This window comes from Gymnogyps californianus, chromosome 21, assembly GCF_018139145.2.
Source record: "Gymnogyps californianus isolate 813 chromosome 21, ASM1813914v2, whole genome shotgun sequence".
NCBI classification, from domain to species: Eukaryota; Metazoa; Chordata; class Aves; order Accipitriformes; family Cathartidae; genus Gymnogyps; species Gymnogyps californianus.
In genome coordinates this window covers 1,692,611-1,715,742 of record NC_059491.1, presented here as the reverse complement: position 1 = coordinate 1,715,742, position 23,132 = coordinate 1,692,611, and the positions used below count along the sequence as shown (strand labels likewise).

At 43.6% G+C, this 23,132-nt stretch overlaps 1 long non-coding RNA gene across 2 annotated transcripts in view; it reads left to right on the top strand.

Moving 5' to 3' along the window:
* Positions 1-740: 740 nt before the first annotated feature.
* The window catches only part of LOC127024769 (uncharacterized), a 72,636-nt gene continuing 50,244 nt past the window's right edge, over positions 741-23,132 (top strand). For both annotated transcript variants that reach the window (XR_007767598.1, XR_007767599.1), the window contains exon 1: positions 741-789. This is a non-coding gene — a long non-coding RNA (uncharacterized LOC127024769). The remainder of the gene's footprint in view (positions 790-23,132) is intronic.

Here is a 23,132-nt window from a genome sequence, read left to right as displayed (position 1 = left end):
ACAGAAAATCAGCAACGTGAGGGGCTGTGGAGCACAGGGTTTTTTGCTTGGGGGGCAGCTTTCCAACTGACAGACATAAGCAAGCGTAGGTGCTGTAAAAAGCCAGGGGTGTACCATTGACAGGCTTACTGGGGAGCAAAGCCATGAGAAGAAACACTACAGAGGTTCTCAGTCCACAGCCATGTAACACTGGCTGGAAAGCAGCCACACAACCTTGTCCATGTTCCCTACCCCATTGACTGTCCAGGACGTGGGGCTGGGGGGCCTACTGGGCTTCGTCCTCCCTGGCTGAGATGTCAGTTTGATAAATTGTTATTCATCAGACCGTATGTCAGTGCTGGTGCTGGAGAAGGAAGAAACAGAATAGCACCTTGATACTTTGCCCACCACTTGCCTTTTCTCCTTTGCCTTGGAGAGGCAGGAGAGGGAGAAGAAAGTTTGCACCTCTCTACCCCAGAAGTCGGCGGGAAAGATGCGGTTCAGTGCAAGGCCCTGAGCCCCGGAGCCTGTCCCTCGGCCCCACACACCTGGGGTCTAGCCCTCCCGCTGAGGGGCCCTCCGGAGCGCCGCTGATCCCAGGCGGGGCGCGGCTGCGCGCCGGGCGCCGCCACCGCAGGGCGGAGAGCACAAATACCTGAGAGCGGGCGTCCGCGGGAGCGGCGGGGCCGCCGCCGAGCGGGCCGGGGGGCTGCCGCCGCCGCCCTGCGATGGGCCCCAGCGCGGCCTACTCCCGCCGGGGAGCTCCTGAGGCGAGGCGGCGCGACGTGAGGCGAGGCAAGGCGAGCGGAGGTGAGGCGAAGCGAAGCGAGGCAGCCGTGGACGGGACGGGACGGAGAGCAGGGCCGGGCAGCCAGGCGCCCTGTTGCCTGGAGACCGCAAACACTGCCCCGGCTCCGCTGCCGGCGGGCGGGCAGGGCAGCGGGCAGCCGCCGCAGGCCTGCGCGGCGGCAGGGAGCCATGCCGCCTACCTGACGGCGCCGGGGGCTGCCTCCCCCTGCGGCCCCGCAGCGGGGGGCGGCCTGTGAGGAAGCCGGGGCTGCGGCTGCGTGTACCGCGCGTTTCTGCCCAGGGGTGGCCGCTGCCGGCCGGCAGCGCGGCGCAGGCGAGGCCTCGGCCCCTCCGGCCTGGCGGGCTTCGCGGTGCGGTTGGGGATGGGCTGCTTTGACTTTGCTTGCGGTTTTCTTTCCTTCTTCTGAGAGACCGTGGTGGCTGCGGAGGGCATGGCGCTGGAAGGGGGTGGCCAGGAAGAGAAACCGTGACCTTAGGAAAAGTAAACCGGGTCCCTTGACCCTCGGTGGGACTGGACAGAGTGAATTAGTTACCAAAAGCAGCAAACTCTGTCTGTGGTGCGGCCTACGTTTTTAACCTTCTTTTTTAATGAAAAAAAGTGGTTTTAGTGGTAAATCAGTTATGATTTTAGGAGTGTTTAGACTGATGATGTTCCTTTAAGCCAGGGCCATTTCTGAAGTCCAGCTTTTTCCTTATCCGTGTTCTTTGACATTCAAAAGAGAAAAAAAAACCCTCTATGATGAATAGACATTTTTTGACATTTTATTAAGAGTTTGCCCATTACTTTGATTTGATTACTTTCACTTTAATTACCCTAATTAGCCATCAAGATATAATTTAGCATTGCTGTCACATTAGGCCACAGGTGATATTACCAAGAAAGACTGGAGGGCATAAAAAGAAACAGTTCTGAAATAGAAATCACATTAAAAGGAGCTGGGTTGATCAAACGTGTGTGCCTCTTTTCCCCTCCACTGAGGTTCAAGCACAGCTTGTGGGAATAAAAACGAGACTGGTGCCTTCAATGGATTGTGGTCCGGGCTGCAAAAATCATTACCCATAATTTGACTTTGCTGCATGACTGAGTGGTGTGGAAGTTGCTTCCAGCCACATTTTGCCTTGCAGATACAAAGAACAAGGAGGATGCCAGTATCCTCCATTCATCATTTCTACCGTAAAGAGTCCCAGTTTAGTTAAGAATCCAGTGTGCTCACTGCTATACATGGATGGTTTAAGGGAAGTTGTTACAACCTGTATGGTTGGCCAGAAAGGTAGCAGCAACATGAAGAAATTATTTTGTTGACTTAGGGTTATACAGCAGGTGGTATGAATACAGCCAATTTTAAGTTGTGCATCAAACTTAAGCTTAGATTAATTTAGGTTCCTAACTTTGGTCCTCAAAGAAATAAGAGGAACAGCATCTACAGGAGCTCAGTGCTGACGGAAGAAGAGAGTGTTTTTCTGATGGAAAGGACTGTGGCCTGGTATGATACCTGAGGTGTATGAATAGAGCCCAGTGTGAAAACCCGTTGTTATAAGTGGCAGAACCAGCAATGTAACTTAGAGGATCCTAACATTTTTCTCAAGCGACCAGACAGTTTGCTGTTTGTCCTGTGGGGCAGATATGGCAAGCCCTGTTTCTAGGATCATAAAAACGCAGGGGGAAAAATAAGTGTGGATATGTTTCTCTAAACATTAAATATGAAGTATGCTACACACTCATTAAATTTTGAGTATGCTACAATAGCTCCTCATGATGTCTCTGATTACCGATAAATTTTTAAAGGGAGACGGGTGGGGAGGGAGTAGACACAACACAACAAGTGGAGGGCTTTGCAAAGCAGGAGATGCACTAACACATGTCTGCATAACCCTTTTCAAAGAGACATGGCTGAGAAATCTTGCACTTGCTTCTTTTAAAGGCTCTCAGTGCCTGCATGTAACAAGTCCCTCCCCTCAGGGCTTTTAAATGCTAGGTGTAGCTAGGACTGAGGGTGAGAAACCAGTAGTATGTGCATTTGGTATAGAAAATTTGGCTTAAAAAAAGAAGAGAATGAACTTTCTTTGATAGAAAGGAATGTAATGGGGTGGGGCATTAGTAACTTTAAAAAAAAATCTTTGAATTATTTGACTAACATTCTTCACTCTGAGCTGTACCTGGGTTGGAGAGCAGACACCAAATTCTGCTCTCATTTAGGCTGGTGTAAGCATGCGGGCTAGGGAACGAAGATGGCTTGTACTAAATTATACAGGTTGGGTGACCGAATGCCCACAACATTGAAGTAAAGAAGCTCTGGTGATGTGCTAAGCCACATGATGAAATTTCATCCTTAGGCATATTTAGTTCCACACCTGCAGTCTGCCAGGAGAGTTAGACTGCTGGTAACTGTTGTCAGACTGAGTTAGGATATGCTGCTCTTGTGAAGGCAATTTGCACCCCTGGCACTGTATCCCCATGACCACAGCTGCTGCTATTCCTTTGGGTTAGAACAGCAGATTTCAAATGGAGACCTCTAAGCGTTCTTATTGACAGATCTACTTCCTAACATTGGTAAGAAAGCGTACATGAAACATTTCTTTTAAGGATGTCAGGTTCTCAGTCAGCCTTTTAATATTCTGTTCTTTATACAATATACAAGCAGACTGCTGTTTGGTCAAACTTTTCTGCATGCCAGATAATCATGGAAGTATAACACATCCTAGGAAAACTATAAGATGATTAAATCGGTGTTTGTAAAGAGTTCTGAAATGTGTGTGTGAAAGGTGGCATAGGTCAGAAAAGAAGTTTGAGGCTTGTCATTTTATAGTCCAACCCAATTACTCTGGGTCTGGTTGAGTATTACAAAATTTACGCCTTTGCTCAAGCTTCTCAGTAAGGCCTTGAGGAGTGTCTATCTTAATTTTTCACTTGGCTTTGCCGGGCTTGAATATAAAGGTGTTAATACATTAAACATCCTAGCGCTCTCTGAGGACATAAAGGCATACAGTCACAGAAAGCCAAAATGATCTCTTTATGCACTGGACTATTTTCATCTATGTTCACCCCAATGAGAATGATAATGCAAAGGATTGCAGGGCTCCTTGATAAAGAGCAGGCTTAAGATGCACTTGAGCAAGATTACAAGAAAAATGTTGTCGCTCCATTAGAGAAAGAAATAATCCCTTTGTTTGTTTATATTCTAGAGATTAAAGCAGTAACAGCAGAAAACACCCAGAGGTCACCACACACATACTTTGCTGTCTCAGTTATTGTCTATGATTTAACTGTGGGATTCAGCAGCGCAGTTGCATAATTTAATCAGTTCTCCTTGTGCTGGGAGTCCTGAAGCAGCTCTCTGTATGAGGTAGTAAAGTGGATCTGCTTATTCTGCAGACAGATAGGTGTGCTTGATTTTGAACAAAAGGTCCATCATGTGAATGAAGTGTTTCCAAGGAGTAATAGTAACTTTAAAGTAATGGCCTTTCCTAGTTGCTGAAACTGCATGTGGTTCTTGAATACCTGTGAGGGGTTCAGTCTTCTGCAAGGTTTCTGTTTTCCTTGTCTACTCCCATTGGGATGATATGTATGACCCTCAGCAGTAATTACCTTTTAATAAGCTTGTGTTCAATTGAAAAACAGCTGTCTTAACTGAAGAGGACAAGCCAAACACTGCATTGTCTGAGACCTGAGAAGGAAAAATTCCCTTCAAGCAGTTAGATCATGCCCAGTGGTCCACTTCCAGAGTGTGCGTACCAAGTGTACCCCTTAATGAAGTATCATCCGTTTCCGTGACATTCATGAATCAACACCTATCCTCCCCTCTGATACAAAGGCTCAAGGGTAGAAATTTCTACCTGACTCTTCCTGCTCTGAGTTATTTCATTAGCATTTCCCAGCCTAGCTTTGCAAGTACAAGATTTTCTAGATCAAGACTGCTGAAATCAATAGCAGTTGTGCTATGTATAATGGGGGGGCAAGACTAGCCTCTGAATAGCAAAACATTTCAACATACTAGACTTCATGTCTCTTGTGCCCTAATAGTTAGCCAGCCAGGCTGATTTTTCAACTAGCTCAGCACCTTTGTGTCCAGTGAGGAAGTCATCGGAACAGGTTCGCTTGAACAAAGTCCTCAATATACCAAGCAAGCAGCGGTCCAAAAAAATAGTCATGCTTCCATTCTTCCCAGCGCAAAGTGGCCATTATCAAATTTCTTTTGTGATATGTTATTTGCCATGTTTGTTTAGGATATAAGCTTTTGAGGCCAAGGATAGTGCCTGGTATGATGAGTACGATGGGCTGAATCTCAGAAGGGATCTCGTAGCACTGCTGTAACATGAAGAATAACAAACTGTGAGGTATAAAAAAGGAAGCTGTTACAACATCTCAGTAGGTATGCTGCCAACTCAAATTAAACAGACAGTGTTAACCAGCCCACTTTATTCCTCCTCTGTTAATATGGAAACTTACTGCTTTTATTTCCTCTCATTCCTTCCCTACTTTACAAACAAACAGGGATAAGAAAACATTGTTAAGGGATAACTTATTTGGTTACACTGTTTCAACTCATATTGGTTTGAACTAAGTTTATCAACCAGCCATGGAAACATTAATCACCCAGAAAAATAGCACACAGTGAAATGACTTTTCAAAATGTCGTTGGTATAATTATCATCTTGGCCATTACATTAAATGCCACCATTTATAACTGTTATGTTTAAGTATGCAAACAGTAATTAACTTGGTAATGAACTGAGGACCCCTGTGCCTCTCTTCCCTCAGCTAATTTGCATGTTAATTATCATTAGCAACCAGGGAAACAAGTTATAAACAGCTTAATTAGCAGCTTAATCATTTTTACAAGAAAACGTGCTGCACTTTGATACATGAGCAAGAGTTAGATTAATGAAGTCAGATGAGCGTGTTTTTTCAGCGCTATTCCCTGCTGCAGCACTATGCTTGTACTTGGGCAATGTGGATAACAGACGTGTGCACACGCGCACGTGTGTGCACACACTCATGCTTCAGGTGTCTGTGCTTCATTTTACAAGCAGGCGTTTTTTCTGCAGAAGGCTTTGTCAGCCATCTGAGAGGAACCGCCCTTCTCTTCCGTGTCTGGTAGCAAACAGTTATGTTGAATAGACACTAGGAAAGCTGAAATTCCAGCATGATCGACCAAAGCGCCATGAGGCTAGTTTTGATAACAATCCTCATTTAATCCTGTTGTTTCTAGGCCCTCTTTGCTGTGATTTGATTTCATTCCACTTGCAGTCCCTGCAGTGTCAGTCAGTCCCTGCTTCAAGCAGTACTGCGTTGGCACTATCTTGAACACCAGCGATACCCTGTTTACAGTGCCCCTCTAGCCAAGGCTAGCCTGGGGTCTGTGGATGCCACCGCTGCGGGCTCAGTAGACAGTGCTGCGTGTGCGGCTTCAACCACACGTGTGTGTGTTTCAGGTTCACTGATGGTGCTGTTACTCCAGGTAGGGCTTTTGCATTTTCGCCTGGCTCACAGTTGAGGGCTAAGCTTGTCTTCATGAATAGCATTAACTGTGAATGTCTTAAGGAGTTCTGAAGTTTATAAGAAAAAATAATTTGCTTTCTCTCTTTTTTTGTGGTTTTTTTTTTTTTTTGTTTCCTTTTTGGCAGAAACTTTCTGATGATTTAATGGAAAACTTAGGTACGATTTGAGATTTTTTTTTTTTGCAGGTTATCATACTTCCATTCCCCAATATATATTACAATAAATAATAGCTAGCTCACATGCATTTTGAAGGTGGGGTGTTTTTTCTTTTTAAGACTTTTTTTTTATTACATTCAGAAGTTAAATGGAGAGCTGGAATCAGGTCTTATGACTACAAAGGACATAATGATTAAAGGAAGGAAAATCTTAATAGGAAGGAGAAATGCAAACTGTGGTTTATAGCTGGTGTTGCCCAGTATGTCTGACAGCAGGCATGTGGTGTAAACGGGCACTGATCTGTGTGGAGTTTGGATTTCTGTGCGTGTACTGAGATCCTTGATGGGTAAGCTATCCAGATGAGGCTCACCCTGTTGCTTATACAACGGATAAAATGTCAGTCTGGGAATTATTCCACATTAGTCTGCCAAGAGCACTTCTCATTTGATCAAGAATCAATCATTTGATGAAAGGCAATAGGAATTTTGTCATAACATGAGAACGCATTGTCCGAGGAAGTTGTGGAATGTCTGTCACCAGAGATTTTAGGAACGGGTTAGATAAACATCTGTAAGGGATGGTTTGGGTATTGTTGATCCTGCTCCAGGATAGCAGGGTAGACCTAAGGTCTGAAACCAGACAGTTTTCTGTGATGTGGCTGCAGAACATCCGTGGTGCTTGATCGGGAGATTTGGAATCTGACAAAACTCATTTCACTGCAGGTTTGATCCAAAATCAGGCTGGCTTCCTTATTCCACAGGAATCTAGGGATTCTCTCCATCATGGTAAAGATGCTCATTGTTATGATGTGTAAAGAAATATATGCTTGCACAAAATTAAACTTAAGGTGTTACAACCTTAATGCGACTCTCGTTATTGGTAATACAATGCCCATCCTTCTGCCATGACAAACCATTACCAGTAGAGGGTACCAGTGCACTGTTTGTAAGGATAGAAATTGTCATCTTTGGAAATCTTTTATTTAATTTTTTTATTTTGATTTTGTGTGATTAACTGAGGCTAAAACAAAAGCAGGAAGCTGCTACCTTGTGAGGCTTGCGAGTTCAGCGCACAGAATTTGCCCCGAGTGGCTGCTTGCAGAATCCTGACTGCTATAGACAGAACGAAGGAGTTAATGGTGGGGGGCTCAAATGTCTTTTCTTTTTTCTTTTTTTCTCTCTCCCCCTCCCTCTTACCCCCCCGACAGAAAGATTTTGACTTTGGACTTTTGAATTTGTCTGCTGGCACATCACTGGCCCTTATTAATTCAAGATAGTTTGTAAGGATGGGTGAAAATCTGAAAGTTCCCAGCTCAGGCAGGCTTTGAGTTGCTACACTAGAGAGTGAAGAAGTTCAGTGAACTCCATGGAGCTAAGGAGAGTTGTGTTTCTGGCTCTGGATGACAGTTGAGCGAGAGCTTACACTGCAGGAGCAGCTTCCTTTCAAACTAGGACTAGGAATGTAGCCAAACATTTTTCTTCTTAAAAGCCTGTGTAATTTATAATAATGCAGAACATCTCTGAGGAATGCCCTCCAGAATGCTTCGGGTTTTGTGTTTGCAACTGTCCTGCCTCCCAAAAATGAAATGCAGCCCTGAATCGCTCTCTGTGCTGAACACTGTATTCCAACCCTGTTCAAGTCAGTTTGGCCACTGACTATGGTATAACCATCTTTTTGGTTCTGAAAGTTTGTTTGTGTAGCTTTGAACCCAGCCAAAGTGAGCTCTACTTAGCAAGTGGTAGCCCTGTCGCTAACTGCAGTCAACTGTGGCCATGCCTTAATAAGCCACGGTGCTCAGTTCCCAAATGAACAACAGCCCAAAGAACTATCCACCTTGTGAAGCAGTTGTCTGTTAAACTGAGAAGATAATCCAGGTCTCACTTTGACAGTCCTGTTGCGTCTTTCAGTCTGCAGAAGCCCTGAGCTGAGTGCATTTGGAGACAGAACTAGCTGCTTACCACTAGAAGTAGTCCATATAGTTCAGGGCTCACCTGAAAAGGGGGTAAGCTTGCATTAAGTGTTTGTTGATCTACCTAATCTCTTAATAGACAGATGAGATCAGATGCTGGCAATTCATCCATTTTCCTCATACCTTGAGAAGAGTTGTCACATACTTTACAAATGTGCACACGGAAGAGATCTGTTCAGGTAGTTTACCAACTGAGATGATGATGGCAGAAGGGTATAGCTGAGAAACTACAGTCCTTGTACATTAGTGTGTAATTTTACCAAAGAAAAGACAGTAAGTGCCAAAAGGGGAATGAATTGTTGCATGAGCCAAGAGTGGCAAGCAAGTTTAGAGTGCTCCAGCCAGCTCTGCAGCCCAGCACAGCTCAAGCATGTGAGGCATGGCTGATTTTCACCAGCTGAGGATCCAGCCTAGTGCATTTTATCTCCTCTGCCACTGGCCCCCATCATTTCCTCGCAAGGGGCACTGCCCTGCGGAATGGCAGCCAGTGAAGAGAGAGCTTCCTGTGCTATGTTCCATAAATTCTTTATCAGCTCATGTAATCAGATAGCATGGCTGGATGTTGATTTTGTTACGGTACCTGGAGCGAATCTCTATATGTTAATTTAAAGCCATAAAACTACAGCTTAGGGTTTCGGCATCCTAATTGAAACTTCCTCTTCTTGGAGGCATTCATGCTACAGCGGAATAATAATCATCATAAAAAAGCAAGATGCAGATAAAATGAAAGTGCATTGTTTCAAGTAACCCATAAATGCCAGGAAAACTCTGACACCTAGTGCCAAGCATGCAGCTGTGCTGAAGGATCTCCTTTGGACTTTCTGCTTTCTTTTACCAGCAGTCCAGTAGAAGCTCCATAAGGAGATCTGTTGTTGTCAGGAATGTGGTGTTTAGTCTTCCTTGCCAGAGAGTGTCCTCATTTGAACTGTCATTGCATGAAGAGCACTCAGTGCTTGGCACAGTGGGGCTATCGTTTCTGGGCAATGCTATTTAATTGCCCCTTTGACATTCTGCTCTTCTGCTGTGGAGATGCTGCTGAGGTCAACAAAAGAACTGAAGAGCAGGGTATTTGTTCTCAACCTGTTAAATCTGGATCCTGAAAACACTCACTGTCAAGGCAGTCGCTTACAACTGCAGACCATGTCCTTAAAGTCTCCTGTCCGTTAGCCGAGAGTGGGATAGGGGAGCATCATGTAGAGCTAAAGGAATGGGACAGAGGGTGGGATACTTAGGGCCAGAGGTAAAATGGATAGGAATTGGTAGAAGAGTCTCACTGATTTCCCTGAGACGAACTGGCCCTTCGGTGGGACCTGTCTGAACGCAGACTCTAACCTGCTTGCACTGGCAGTAGTGTCTGAAACAAGCGGCTGGAGCCACACGCGCTGAACAGCCTTTGCTTCTGCAGGCAGGTCAGGCTTCATATTCAACACCGAGAGGCTTGAGCTGGGATCCAGGTGTGGTAGTTGGCTCCCTTCTGTTGTTTCCTCTAGCTCAAGGAGTAAGCTCTGCTCTACTACACGGACGAGCCTTAGGGTCTTGTCTCCAAAAAGACCGCTAATGCTTAGGCGGGGGTATAGGACCTCGTGCTTAGAAGTGAAGCAGAAAGGATAAGACAGCACCAGCCTGCTGACTAGCCTGTGAACCAAATGCTGTAACAGATCAAAGGGAAAACTAAATTATAGATTGATAGATGCCTTTAGTTTATAAGTTATTAAGCACCAGGTAACAGGTTAGATTAATATTGTGCCTGGAGGTTTCTTTTGGCTTCTTTTTTCTCTCTCTCCTTTTTTAAAAATTGGAGAAAACAAAATATTTTTCTAATTAAGTAAATCTACAGTGCTTGCTAATGGGGCCCGTCTGTGTGCTTGTCACAGGGCACAGGGAGAACTGGAATAATGATTTTATTTTTTCATTAAATAGAATTATAGGCAGTTACTCAAAGCAACTGTGAGTCTAATTGAAAGAAAACCATTTCTTCTTAATTTACTTTCACGGTTCTGGATGATAAAAGAGTGTGTTCACTGGAAAATTAAATAAAAAACACAACATGAGGAAGCTTGAAATAATGTTGCTCAGGCACAGGTGAGCAGAGAGAGCACAGTAGTTTTCCTGCTAGTTATTAGTGAGTTCAGATACTAGTGCTTCCTCTTACTCCCCGAAAGGTGCATTTCTTCTCTCTCGGGGCCCTTCCCAAGCTTTCATTTCAGCTTCCTGCCTTTCACTTCAAGGGCATCCCTGTGTTTTCCGGTTTAGTGATCCACCACGTTAACCATGTAAGCTTGACTATTCCTGCAGGGTTAGACTTCCCCTCTCGCTCCATGGCTGACAGCAGTCAGATATTGGTGCTCATCTGTATCCCAAATGATTCCTGACTAGCCCAGGCACTGGGACTGCCAGGATCAGCAGGAACAGGTGGGAAGCGAGCAGGTTGCGTGGAGAACTGACTGGAGCACTAACCCTGCCTAGGACAACGCTAGACTGTGTTGCCAAAGTCCAGAAATCACTATATGTGACTTTGAGAAGCCAGATACAAAATTCAACTTGGAGGGGTGCATATAGAGCTACTCCAGGAATTATTCTTGATGCAGTGTGGGAAATAGAGTAAGTCTAAGGACAAGTACCCAGAGGGAGGGTGTGAAGTCGCAGTCAGAGCAGGGACCTGGGATGCTGAACTCCAATTGGTGCTTTGCAAATATATTGCTTTGGTGAAAAGTGCAGGCCAGGGCAGTGGGCTTTCCTTTCACTGTCATTACGAAGCCCTTCGGTTCCAAGCACCAGCCTTAAGCTCGTGGGTGCACCTTTCTGGGCCCAGGCTCCAAGGGCACCTTACAGAGTTGCCAACATCTCATGGGTTGCTTGGATTTCTGTTCTCTTACTAGGGCTGCAGTGAGCACGTAAGGTTTGACTGCATCTTTCTCAGCCCTGAATGGCCCCAGAAACCTTTAGGCACTGCACAGTCCCCCTGCACAGGCACATGAGGGGTTAAGAAAATGGGAACTGATTAATTCCATGGTGAGGGTCCTTATCGGGCCCTGGTGCTGCCTCTGAAACGGACACATCTGGTAGGGTCACAGCATCAAGGAATGGCTGCAGCACTGAGGCAAGGGTCTGTTTCCACTAACCATTTCTGCTACTTCTTACACTAAGTACTTCCTAAAAAAGGCACGGGATAATGTTTCACTGTGGCTGCTGTTAGATTTACGGGGATACCATTTGCTCCAACTCTTGGATTCACTCAGTCCGGGACAAGATTAAAACCAACCCTTCAATTTCCTTTTTTCTGTAGGAAATTAACTGTGGCTTTTCTGCTAATGAAAGTCCAGAGACACTAGCTTATTCAGGCTCTCTGCTGGCTCTGTGTTTGTTTGATATATCTTCAAGGTGCACCTGAAGGAAACAAGAAGTTAAGGCAGCAAGGCAGCTATTGGCAATTAACACCAAACATTATTTTCTGCCTTTTATAAATGCCTGTGTATGTAAGGAAGCCAGAGCAGGGCTTGGACTTGTCACTTCAGAAAATGGTCAGTCTTTTGTGTTTGAAAATAGGTAAAGAAAATGGCAGTGAAAACTTCCCATGAAACAAAAAGTATTTTGACTCCATCTGTAGATTTCTGTGCTTCTGTGATCCTGTTACACTAAAAATCTGTTTCATTCCAGTTTCATCTTTATTTCTTCATGTTGCGTAATACAAAACTAAAGAAGTAATTTCAAAAGAAAATTGGAATCTTCTCTTCTGCTTCTACTGAAATATTTCTAAGAAATGTTTTTGTAACTAGCTTTACTTGAAAAGAGCTGCTTCTTACAAACTGTTCTGCTGCTGATGCCATGAGGCATTCAAGGGAAAGAACTTCCCTGTAATACTCCTTGATCAGCTGTGTCTTGGGTCAGGACAGGGCAGTCAGGATGATTCAGAGCAATGGGACAAGATATTTATATTTTTCCCATCAGTAGACTTAGTTGGGAATTTTCTGACAAAAAGGGTTTTTGCTAGAAAGTGCTGGTTCAGCCAAAATTATTTTTCTTCCATCTCATTCCCAGAAAACACTAGCTTCTTTGTTTCCTTCTGCTGCTGGAGAACCTGCCCCTCTGGGATCAATGGTTCCAGTGCTGTCCCAGTGCAACCATTTTCCTCCCTTTGGAAAATATGAAGCCTTCTGGGTAGTCTGGAGGAGAACTGGACACCATAAAAATCCCCATGGAGGCAAGCGAGCTGTGACTCTGGGATCCAATTGAACCCTGGCTTGTGTTGGGTTTGCAAAGGATTTGCCAAAAGAAGGTTGTTGGGATTTTTTTGTTTGTTTGTTTATTTTTATCAGTATCTGAATTGATGAGTTTAGTTAAAGAGAATCCCTAGTCAATAGACTCACTGTACTTCGCTGATAGTTATACACTGGGAGGACTGGAGGACCAGGCCCTTTGAATTAGATCCCTTTTTAGGTTTGGAAACTTACTTCCAGTCCATATTGTTGAGATGAACAAAAGTGAAGAGAAGATGTTGCTGAATCTCCTATTCTTATTAATGGGGAGGCTTCCCCCATTCTGAACATCCTGCTGAAGTGCTACGAAGAATAAACAATGTCCTATGAACTACCTGATAAATGCTTCTTTCAAAATAAAGATTTTTTTTCCAAACTCTTTAATACCTTCCTAATCTGAAGTACAATTTTTCTCCTCTATAATCATTATATTAAAATTTAATACCAAGTATTAATATAACATACTTAATGGCAACCTTCATATTATTCTGAACATAGCTGCCCTGCAGAACAGCTTTGTGAGCTTGAACAGGGGAGTATTTAACTCTTCCCAGGCACTCAGTGGGTAGCAGAGGCACCTGGCGTTAGTTGCTACCACACAGAGCAAACTTCAGTGCTGGGAATTGTGTTGGCAGGTTGGAAGCAAGGAACATATCCTCTTCATTTGGCTGCTGGGATCACTTCTGTTTTAGAAAATGTTTTTTCTGAGGCCATTCTAGTAGGGAAATTTAGACCGGCAAGATGAAGGGGAGGGTGAAACTGTTATAAAGGGAAGGCACACACTTAGGTATATGTGTTTAAATCATGGCAGGGTGGAGGATGAATGAGTGAAGAAGGTTAGACCATTCCAAAAAGATAATTGGAGAAACAGGAGAGAAAACTTGTTTTCTTGGCCCACATAGCAGCATGGTTGTTAACTGTCTTTTTAGTGTGACTGCCGCCTTGGTTGTGTCTCCGTATATGTGTGAGTGTGGATGCTACATGCAGGACTCTGAAGTACAGAAAAGCACTTTGCCTGCTTTCTTCTTGTATGCTGCATCTCCCTGCGCTTCTCCAGAGAGTAGATATTCAAGATCTTGTGCTTTGCTGTTCCTGGAGACTGTACAGCACCCAGCACGGAAAGCTCCTGCCCTCAGCCACGTTCAACACAAGGACCAAAGTGCCTCCTTCACCTGGCTATTTGCTGACTGACTTTTCCCCTTTCTATCCTAAGCCTTTAGAGCAGGAACTGACCCATCGAGTTTCACTCGCTGTGTCGAGGAAATGTGGATATCTGGCTTTTAGTGTTCTGTAGTATTGGAGCATCAAACATTAGTATAATTACCCACCAAGGAGCCTTAAAAAATGGTCTTAGCCTCAAAATGATGAGGTTGGCTTAAAAACACAAGATTATTGTTGCAAGTTATTGTTTTAAATTTTGGATTTTGAAGCTTTGTATTTCTAGTGTTCAAGCTGTGGTCCATAACGTGAGAGGTAGAAACTTGCTATAAAAGAAAACTCAATTAGCATGTAAACACCGACATGCAAAAGCTCCAGTTTAATGCAAAATGCTGAAACTCATGACAAAATCTGTGTGGCTGACAAAGCTGTAAAACCTCAGATCCACTTAGAGGAAAAAACACAGGAAACAAATATTTCCGTGCAGGTTTGATTCTGCGGGTGCCCCAGCCTTTTTGCTTGACTGGTTTATGTGAGTGTGTTCTGAGGAGCTAAAAGCAGTAAGAGTTAGTTCTTTTACAATGTTTTTTTAATAGAATCACTGAGTAAAATATTCTCACCTGGAAAGAAGTCTGTGCTGAGATGGAGGGAGGGGAAAGAAATTAGAAAAAGAAAATAAAGAAACAGGCAGTGGGTGGCAAAAGGGAGAGAGGTACACAGTGGTGAGTGTGAAGGATGACTTGGAAAGTAGAGGGATGCTATTGAGGAACAGCAGTAGGAAGGAAAAGGGGGGCTGAGGGGAAAAGCAGGAGACATGGTAAGTTAAGTAAATTCACATTTATTTCTGCAAGAATTTGCTTCAAACGCTCTTCCTGCCCTCACTGAACATTTGCTGTTTGGACGCCCTCCACTACGGGGAGGAACAAAACCGCTCTGTTAAAGCACCAGTGGTGGAGGTGAATACCAGGTCACTGGCAGGCTGCTGTGTTCAGTGTCTGTGTGCTCCACCTGAGGCACGCCGTGCGTGCAGAGGGGCGAGCCAGCAGCCTACGAAGCTCTTGCAAAGGCTCCCTTGGGTCCTGCCTGTGCCCGTGGTCTGGTACAGGAAACGAAACTCCACTGCTAATTATTGGTCATCTCCAAAAACTCCGTGGCTTTCAGAAGAGCTAGTTCTGATCCCTAGGGAGCAGTGGTCATGGTAAGGTTTATTAGCATCGTCTTGACAGTGTTTAAATACATAATGGACAAGCTAGACCATACAGCTGAAATTCTATCCTGCACTGCCAGTCAGATGTGTTCAGAAAGAGATGGTCCCTGTTTAAATTAGGGCCTTGAATATCAGTACAAATGAAAGGGTTTTCAGCACCAAGGAGGACAGAATTATTTTTACCCTTAGCTAACCTCCCTGTTGCCTGCACACCAGATAGCAGATATGTTCCAGCTTATTGGGACTACAACCAACCTATTGTTTTGGTCCAGTGTGAGCTGAAGTGAACAATGGGAGACATTGTTGGGGATCTGTTGCTGAAGGTTTTTAAATGCATGTTATACTGTGAAGGCATAGGGCACCTGCAGTGTAACTGTCTGGAGACGTTACTGTACAGTCCTGAGGAGTCTCCTTTACACACGAATCGCTCTGTTTTAACGAGGACTTCCCATTTCCTATGGAATCCTACATGATTTCAGCTTTAGGGGCTTCTCTAGACAAAAGCTGTAACACTTTCATGATCATGATCTGTTATACTTTACCTACTATGTATTCCAGTCATGGATGTGTTGCATGGCAATGGCTGTTCACATCCCATAGACAAGCAGTATTAGCACAATAGGACAGCTATGCTTTTATAAAGCATACTTCTTATTAAAACTGGCATAGTTGTTCTGGGCCAGTCTAGTTAATCTCTTCTTCGTAAGTCTATGATCTTTGCTTCCAAAGTATGTTGCATAATGGTAGTTAAGAAAAGAGCTGATCCACTTCCTATGTCCATTAAAAGATACCTTTCACTGCTATATACCTTTTAGTCCTTTATGCATGAGAACTGTAGTTTTCAAGAAATTTTAGAGATTTCATTTGAAATCCCCTGCAAAATTTATTTGGCTTTATCACCTGCAGAGAAAGGCTCTTACAGATAAATACTGAATTGCTTTCTGAGATGAGGAATACCTTCCCTGCCACGTGAGCTGGAAGAGAATGTTTTAGAGAGACCAGCATGACTGGCTGATGGTCTGACAATTGAGCAAACCTAATATTTCATCCAGTGCAAGTCTTGGTTCCTGTAATAGGCAGCTAACACACTCCTTCCAATAGGTAACTTCTCTCTTTTGAATGTAGAATCTGCTGGCTTTTTGAACCAGATGCTATTACCCTGTATCTCTGGCATTTGCAGTAATGCCAATGCCAGGAGCGTGACAGTTTGCTAGTAGAGGTCAGTCCCTCTGTGAGAGCCCTAGAAACAGGGGGAAGATTTTAGAATATGATGGGGAGTTTTTTAGGATTTTTTTTTTTTTTTTAAAGGGCGGCTGATTTATCTGAGTTCCCCACTGACAAACAGGCTCCTCAAGCCAGGATGCTCTAAATGAGTACTAGGAAACCAGAACTTGATACCTAAGTTTCATTGATCAATTATCAGTTACTAAAGGTGGAGGAGGTTGAAACAAGGGATACTTCTTATGCCATTCATCTGTAAAGTTGCTGGTGAGCCCTGAAGCCCTGGTAAGTAATACAGAGCCAATCGGGACAGAATGCAGCTTACAGCTGGATGACATTTTACACACGTTTAGAGTATCTCGCAAGATGTTCTCCAATTAGTCATCATCACTCACAATACGTTTTACATATTACCACACAGTTTACAATCAGTCAGACTAATACAATTGCAGTGCAGCTGCTCACAGCAAGACACAAAGGTTATGGCACTGTGTACATAAGCAAGCTGTGAAAGTTACAGCCATCCAGCTCCTTTACCCTCTTGTGCTTTTAAAAGCCAACAGAAGCAGAAACAAATAGTGAGTGCGCCTCTCATTTCAGCCCTGGAAAAACATTTGAAAGCATGGAGTGAAAGGAGGGATTTTGTTTTTATAATTTGATTCCCATTGCTGCAGCTGCAGCCAAAACCTTTGGATTCTGGAAAAAGTTCAGAAAGTGCTGCTTTTTGGAAGAGGTCATGTTTATTGGAAAATTACATCTTGCCCAGTGAAAGCTGACAGTATAAGTACTCTAGTCTATTAAAAGCTACAGAAGACACCGTTAAGAGTTATTTAATGATTGCTACAGATGGGGTTTGGGAACTTGGAGCCTGGCATTGGTATATTGGGTTTGAGATTGTGTTCTGGGAACACAGAAAGCATCATTGTTTTATTAGTGACCCCTCTCATCCACCTACATGGTTAAACTAGAACTAGCTACCACAACTAGGCTCTGCCTAGTAACTAGGCCTGTTTTTCTGAAGAAAAAGAAAAAGGTATCACAGGTCAACACAGCAGCTGAGTGAGAACAGCTGAGACACTGCAACCAAAGAAGGCCAAAGCTAGCAGACTTGGGATCCCAGCCTGAAAGTAGACTCTGGCTCAGACCGGGGCTTGACCCTGTGAAGTTTCCTGGAACTCTTTGGATTATGGAACAAAAATACATCGTGGAAAGAGAGGAACGACTGCCTCAGATGTTAGGCCTGATCTAAACTCCATCCAAATGTCATGAGCTATCCACAGTCTTTGAACTGAGCCCTTAAAGCATAAACCATTCTTACCTCCGCGACAGAGCTCTCTATGGAGAGAGGAAGTAAACATCGTAACCTGGAGTACTAGGAAAGACGAGGGTCTGTTTCTCATAGCTGTTCTGCCAATGAGGAAGGAAACAGCCTTCGCCTTTGCTCGAGGAAGCCTCCCATTCCTTTTCCGCCAGTTGTCCAGTATCTGCAGATCATTAGAAAACCCAGGTACAGCAGAACAGGTCAGGTGGTTTCTGTCACTGGTGTCATAGTACGGCAATCTTAGACATCAGTTGGTAGAATTAGGAGTAGGTAGGGCACTGCTCTGCTCTATTCTGTTCTGTGGGCTTGTCTGCTCATCTCCCTGGAATTTGGGGGCTTTCCTGCCGTCTGTTTAGGGAGCAGCAATAACATCTTTCAGGTGTTTGTAATTTTTTTTTTCTAGGAAAGAAAAGGTATGAAATAGTGTTATGATTTTGGAACTGTTTTGATAGGTGTATATGCACACATTGCCCTATATTTTGATTGAAGAAAACAGGATAAAACAGTAACATCGATATTTGTAGCAGAAAGTGATGAGCACTATGAGGTCTTTACTTTCTGGAGGACAGGCATACCCATGCACACATCTCTTCCTCTTCTGTGGCTGTTTTGTTAGTCCTTAATTATACACGAGGTCTTTCGTGTTGTTAGAAACACCTGAGCATCCATAAAGATGGGTCAGGAGGAAGTTCCCTACCAGTAAGTCAGTCCAGAATTGTCTGTAACGTTGTGTCCCTGGTGCAGTGTGATAGCAGTGCAGAAGGGTGCGATGCAAACACTTTTGCATTGTGTTGCATCTTGCAAACATCTTGTATCTGCCTCTTGCAATTCTGCTCAGTCACACTTCCTTGGAAAAAATGTATAAGCCTTCAGCAAGTGGATGCCTCTCCAGTGGCATCAGATGTTTGAGTTTAGTCCAATCCTGCTGATTTCCTCTTCAAATTCCAACTATTGTATTTGCTTCAGTGGTGCCCACTGTTTTTGGGCTTTGCACTCTCCGACAGGCTTATTGCCTAGAATTTGCCTGGTGCTCTAAGCCTGTGGACCATTAGTACTAAGTTCTTGTGTTAGAGGAGTGGAAGTGTTATGAAACTCAATGTTATGTTTTGGTTCTGGGGTCTGTTGGCCGGAGACTGAATGAGATTCCAGGGACCCATGTAGGCTCAGCTCCCTGTCTCTGACCTGGTATTGGATCATCTATGGCTATTTAGAAGCCAGGCTCTTCTATGAATTCTCCCTTCTCTCTTACTTCACTGGCTCCTGAGGCCTGGATAGGGTGGATAGAGACTTCCTGTGCTTTTGAGAGGAGCTGCCTTTCCCCTGAGCATCAATTGCAGTTTTACTATAGCCAGCAGAGTGTGTGTGTGTAAAGATCCTAACGTCACAGCTGTTTAGAACAAATTCAATGTAATTCAGTTTTACAAGCAGTGTTAGGCTAAATCCAAATCAACATTGCTTTCAGCAAAATACAGTTATAATTCTTTTGGCCTGCTAACAAAGTGTGTATTGCCATATTTGTCTTTTGGAAGCAAAATAAAATATGACATTTACTGACAGCCTGCTGCAAAAGTGGAACGGCCTGATCTCACTTTTGCATGCCGAGACTCTGGAGGCAATCCATTATTGCTCCTGATTCCACGAGTAGAGCTGCCGTCAGAATGTAACCCACTGCAAAGAGGAAAACTCATCTAACAGGAGGGGCTGTAGTCTCTTGTAAGTAGATGATTTGCTCTGCTGGGCTATGTTTCTTTCAGGAGCGATATTTTCAGCAGTTTGCTCGTGTGATGGAGCAAATTTTGAAACTCCCCTACAAGATGTTCTGGTAGCTGGCACTGAGGTCAGCTAGGGTGTTAGTGCTTAGTTCAAAGCTAGCAAAGGGGCAGAAATGTTGTGGATTTTTCTTATGTGCTAGGCTCAAGCTACCAACCTGAAAAGTCTCCAAGGCAGCTGTAATACTGATAGTGTTACAACTGAAAACTGGAAAATCCAAAGTTAGTGGTCTGAAGAATGTTGTATGGCTCCTAGGACATCCTCAGAGAGCATCCATCAGATCCAGAGTACTCACTATTCAGTCGGCGTCACTGTTCTGTTTTCTAAAAGTTCTTTCTGCTGTGGGCAACATCTCTAGGATCTGATTTACTCAGCCGTTAGAGGGGTTCATTCTCCATTGGAAACAGCCTCGTTAGCCTACATACTTAGATGTATATACAAGATGATAATCTTGTAGATCTATTTCCCTCCCCATCATTAAGCCTGGAAAAGAGGGGGAAAAACAGATGTGTATGTGCACACAATTATATTCTGTCCCTCCTTCCCTTGGAGATATTCCCCTTGTATGCATACATCTTTGGACTCTGGGAGAGTGTGCGGCTGGGTAGGAGAAAGTCCATAATACTTTCCCCTCTGAGCGTGTGCTCAGAAGCAGACACCCTCCTTTGCTAGCCCCGCTTTAGCTATACGGTATTTGGGCAAGTTAACAGCTAAGACAATGTTGGCTGCTCTCCTAGCATTATTCTGTACCTCTTCAAATCTTGTTACGTTACTTTGGTGATAAATAGTCATAATAAATTCTTTAATAGTGCGAAGATAGGTCATTACTCATCACAGCCAGGCTGTGAGAAGATCATAAATCTGGAATAAAAGCCATTCGTTTGGTTGGAGAATCCAAAGCTTCGCTGTTTAGAAGGATTCATTTCCACCATCCCCCTCAGTTAATCATTCTCTAAGTCCTCATAAATATCACAGGCAAAGGAAAAGAATGACCTATTCTTGCTGTGCCATAAAACGTATGATGTTGTGCTATGAGTTTTTACTTCTCAGCTCACATGTGAAAAATTCAGCAGCAAACCAGAGGTTGCAATGTGAAGTTTCTTGCTGACTATGCTTTCTAGGCCAAAAAGGAGGTGGGCATAAATGTATTCAAAGACAATATAATCTCCCAGGAGAAAAAAGAGACAGCAAGGATCACATGCGTGCATACATATGTAAGTGTGTATTCATGTATTTTCTCTTTATAAAATCTGTATTAGTAGTACAACCTTTAAAAATGCTGCACCAGACTACTCTACCTCAGCACCTCTAGCAGCTAGACCTAAAACAAGCTCAATTATTTAATTATTGTATCAACTTATCATTCTAAACTTCGGGGGGAGGGATTTTCAAGCTTGACTCTCAACTGTAGAAGGCAGAAACATTTTTGTTAATGAAGGGTGAGATTTTCAGGCATTTATTAAAAGTGTCTTATGAAAGACACTGAAATGATGACAAATGAGTCATGAAGATTTCCACACTGAAAAAAACACTGGAGAAAAGCACATATTGTATTTCCATTATAAAGAAAGATTAGGAGCACTTAAAGCCAAAGTGTGAGCAGGCTTCACGCAAGAGTAACTGAAATAGCTATAGTGTCTACTCTGTGGCTGATTCCTTGAGGATCTAACTATGAGTCTGCTACAGTTCTACAGGTGGAACTGCTGCTAACTAGACCACAGTTCATGAGTTAGTGTTGGCCAAGAATTCATTATCCAGATGTGCACGTTATTATTTCTTCCTAAAAATGCCAGTTTTCCTTGTGGGAAAGGTTTCTGACAAATTCTTGACTTAGATTGTGTTTTGGAAAAATGCTTCGAGTTTGTCAAAATACGTTATTTTGACATTTTAAAAAATGCAGTTGTCATCTTTCTGGTTTAAATGACTTTTTGCTTTCAAACTTTAGTGAACTGAAGTAAAGATACTTAAAAAATGTTCAAAATGTTCAAAAATGAAATGCTTTGAAATACAGAAAAGACATTTGGATTGACAGAAGTGATAAGGTTTTTTCAAGTGCTTACTTCAGGAATTTCTAGATTTCTAGTTTTTAGCACATTTAGTCAGATTAGTGTTTTCCATGTTTTGAGATTTTCTTGCAAAAAAAAAAAAAAAATCTCATCTATAGAGCGAAAGTCCAGAACTCTTGCAGCATTCACCCTTTCCGGGACCATATAAAGTACCTTGTAATTTAGGTACCCTAATGCGGATGGCTGAGAACAAGGAAAAGGAGCCTCTCTTTTCTACGAGCTGTAGAAGAATCCCAGGGGGATGTATGGGCTGAAACAGCTGAGCTGGGTACCTAAAGCGGTGGTATAACCTCCCCTTGAAGAGGTGTCGTTTGCGTTTGTCACGTGTGATTCTTCCCCTCGCTTTTCCTCCTTCTCCAAAGGGAAGGGAAAAAGTATGAGGAAATGCTGCTTTATTTGAGCAACTGAATATCGTAGATGGTTGCTGTGCTGTGTTCTTCCGCTACAGAAAGGCGAGACTTCAACTGCCATCCACCTTGAATGAGAAATGGGCAGGTTTGTTGTTCCAGAGTTGAGCTATATTTTGGTGACATGAATATCTGCTCCAGCTTCTGGTTACTGGCAGCAGTTGGTGGTTTTGGTTGCCTATAGCCCAAATTGTAGAACCACTGGTGGTTATTAAGACCATAGCCACTGTTTAATGTGATTGCACCTGTCTTCCCTTCATTTGCCTGTCACCAGCTAGCTCGGGACTGATGCCATCTGCGCTGCCAGTGCAGTGGAAGAAGACTCTCTTCTCTTGTATGATTGCTGTCCTGCTTAAAAAGGCAGATGAGGTTGGGAGGGTCATTCTGGGATGCGTATGCTAGTGCTTGAAGAAATCCAGAGTGAACTTTGGGGGTGGAAAGGAGGGAGGTAGCTGTGGTGGTGCTGAGCAGCCTTTCTCAGGGCTACAATGGAGAAGTTCAAATGAATGTATTCAGGGGAGTAACCACTGTGATTGATTTATGCACCTAGCTTTGAACCAGAAACTGTATAAGCAAGCAATAAATCATGGCACTGGAGGAACACAGAAGCTATTGCATGGGACTTGGCAAGTTATGAGAAGGAAGTATTAAAAAAAAAAAAAGGAAGAGAAAGAAAATTGTCTATTTTTAATAAATTGTTTGAGCTTCAGTATTAGTGGGCTAGGCTTTGACTTGGGATTAGGAGCCAGCTTGGGAACCAGCGAGTGCTATCTTTGCCTTCATATAACCTGATTAACTCTGTAATGTTAAACACATTCTTCAGCTGGGCTCCTTGGTTGTGTCTCTGTGGCCTGCTTTCCTCCCAGGGTAGCGGCCCATCTCATAAGCATCTCTGTGAAACCCTTGTAGTAAATGTTAGCGATCCCTTCTTAGCTGTTATTGTCTCTGCCTCCAGATAACTAAGCAGGTATACGCTTAAGTCCAAGATAAACACTTCCTTGGCCTCTCATTTATTGCAGATATAAACTCCTATAAAGCTCGCCACTGTGCTAGCTATCATGCCCTCTATCGCCTTTTTGCAAAATGTAATCCATAAAATGCTTTCATGGTAACCTTATACATCGGCAACCAGTGATAACATCTCTAGGCCCCCGTGACAGACAGGAACTCGCAAGCATGGAGTTAATAATGCAAACTTTCAAAAAATGAAACTGGCAGAAGGAGACGAGGAGGGGAATAAAAGGGGCCGGTGTGGCTGTAATTGGGACCATGTGAGCTTCCTTAGAGAGGGATTAAGGGAAAGAGACAGGCC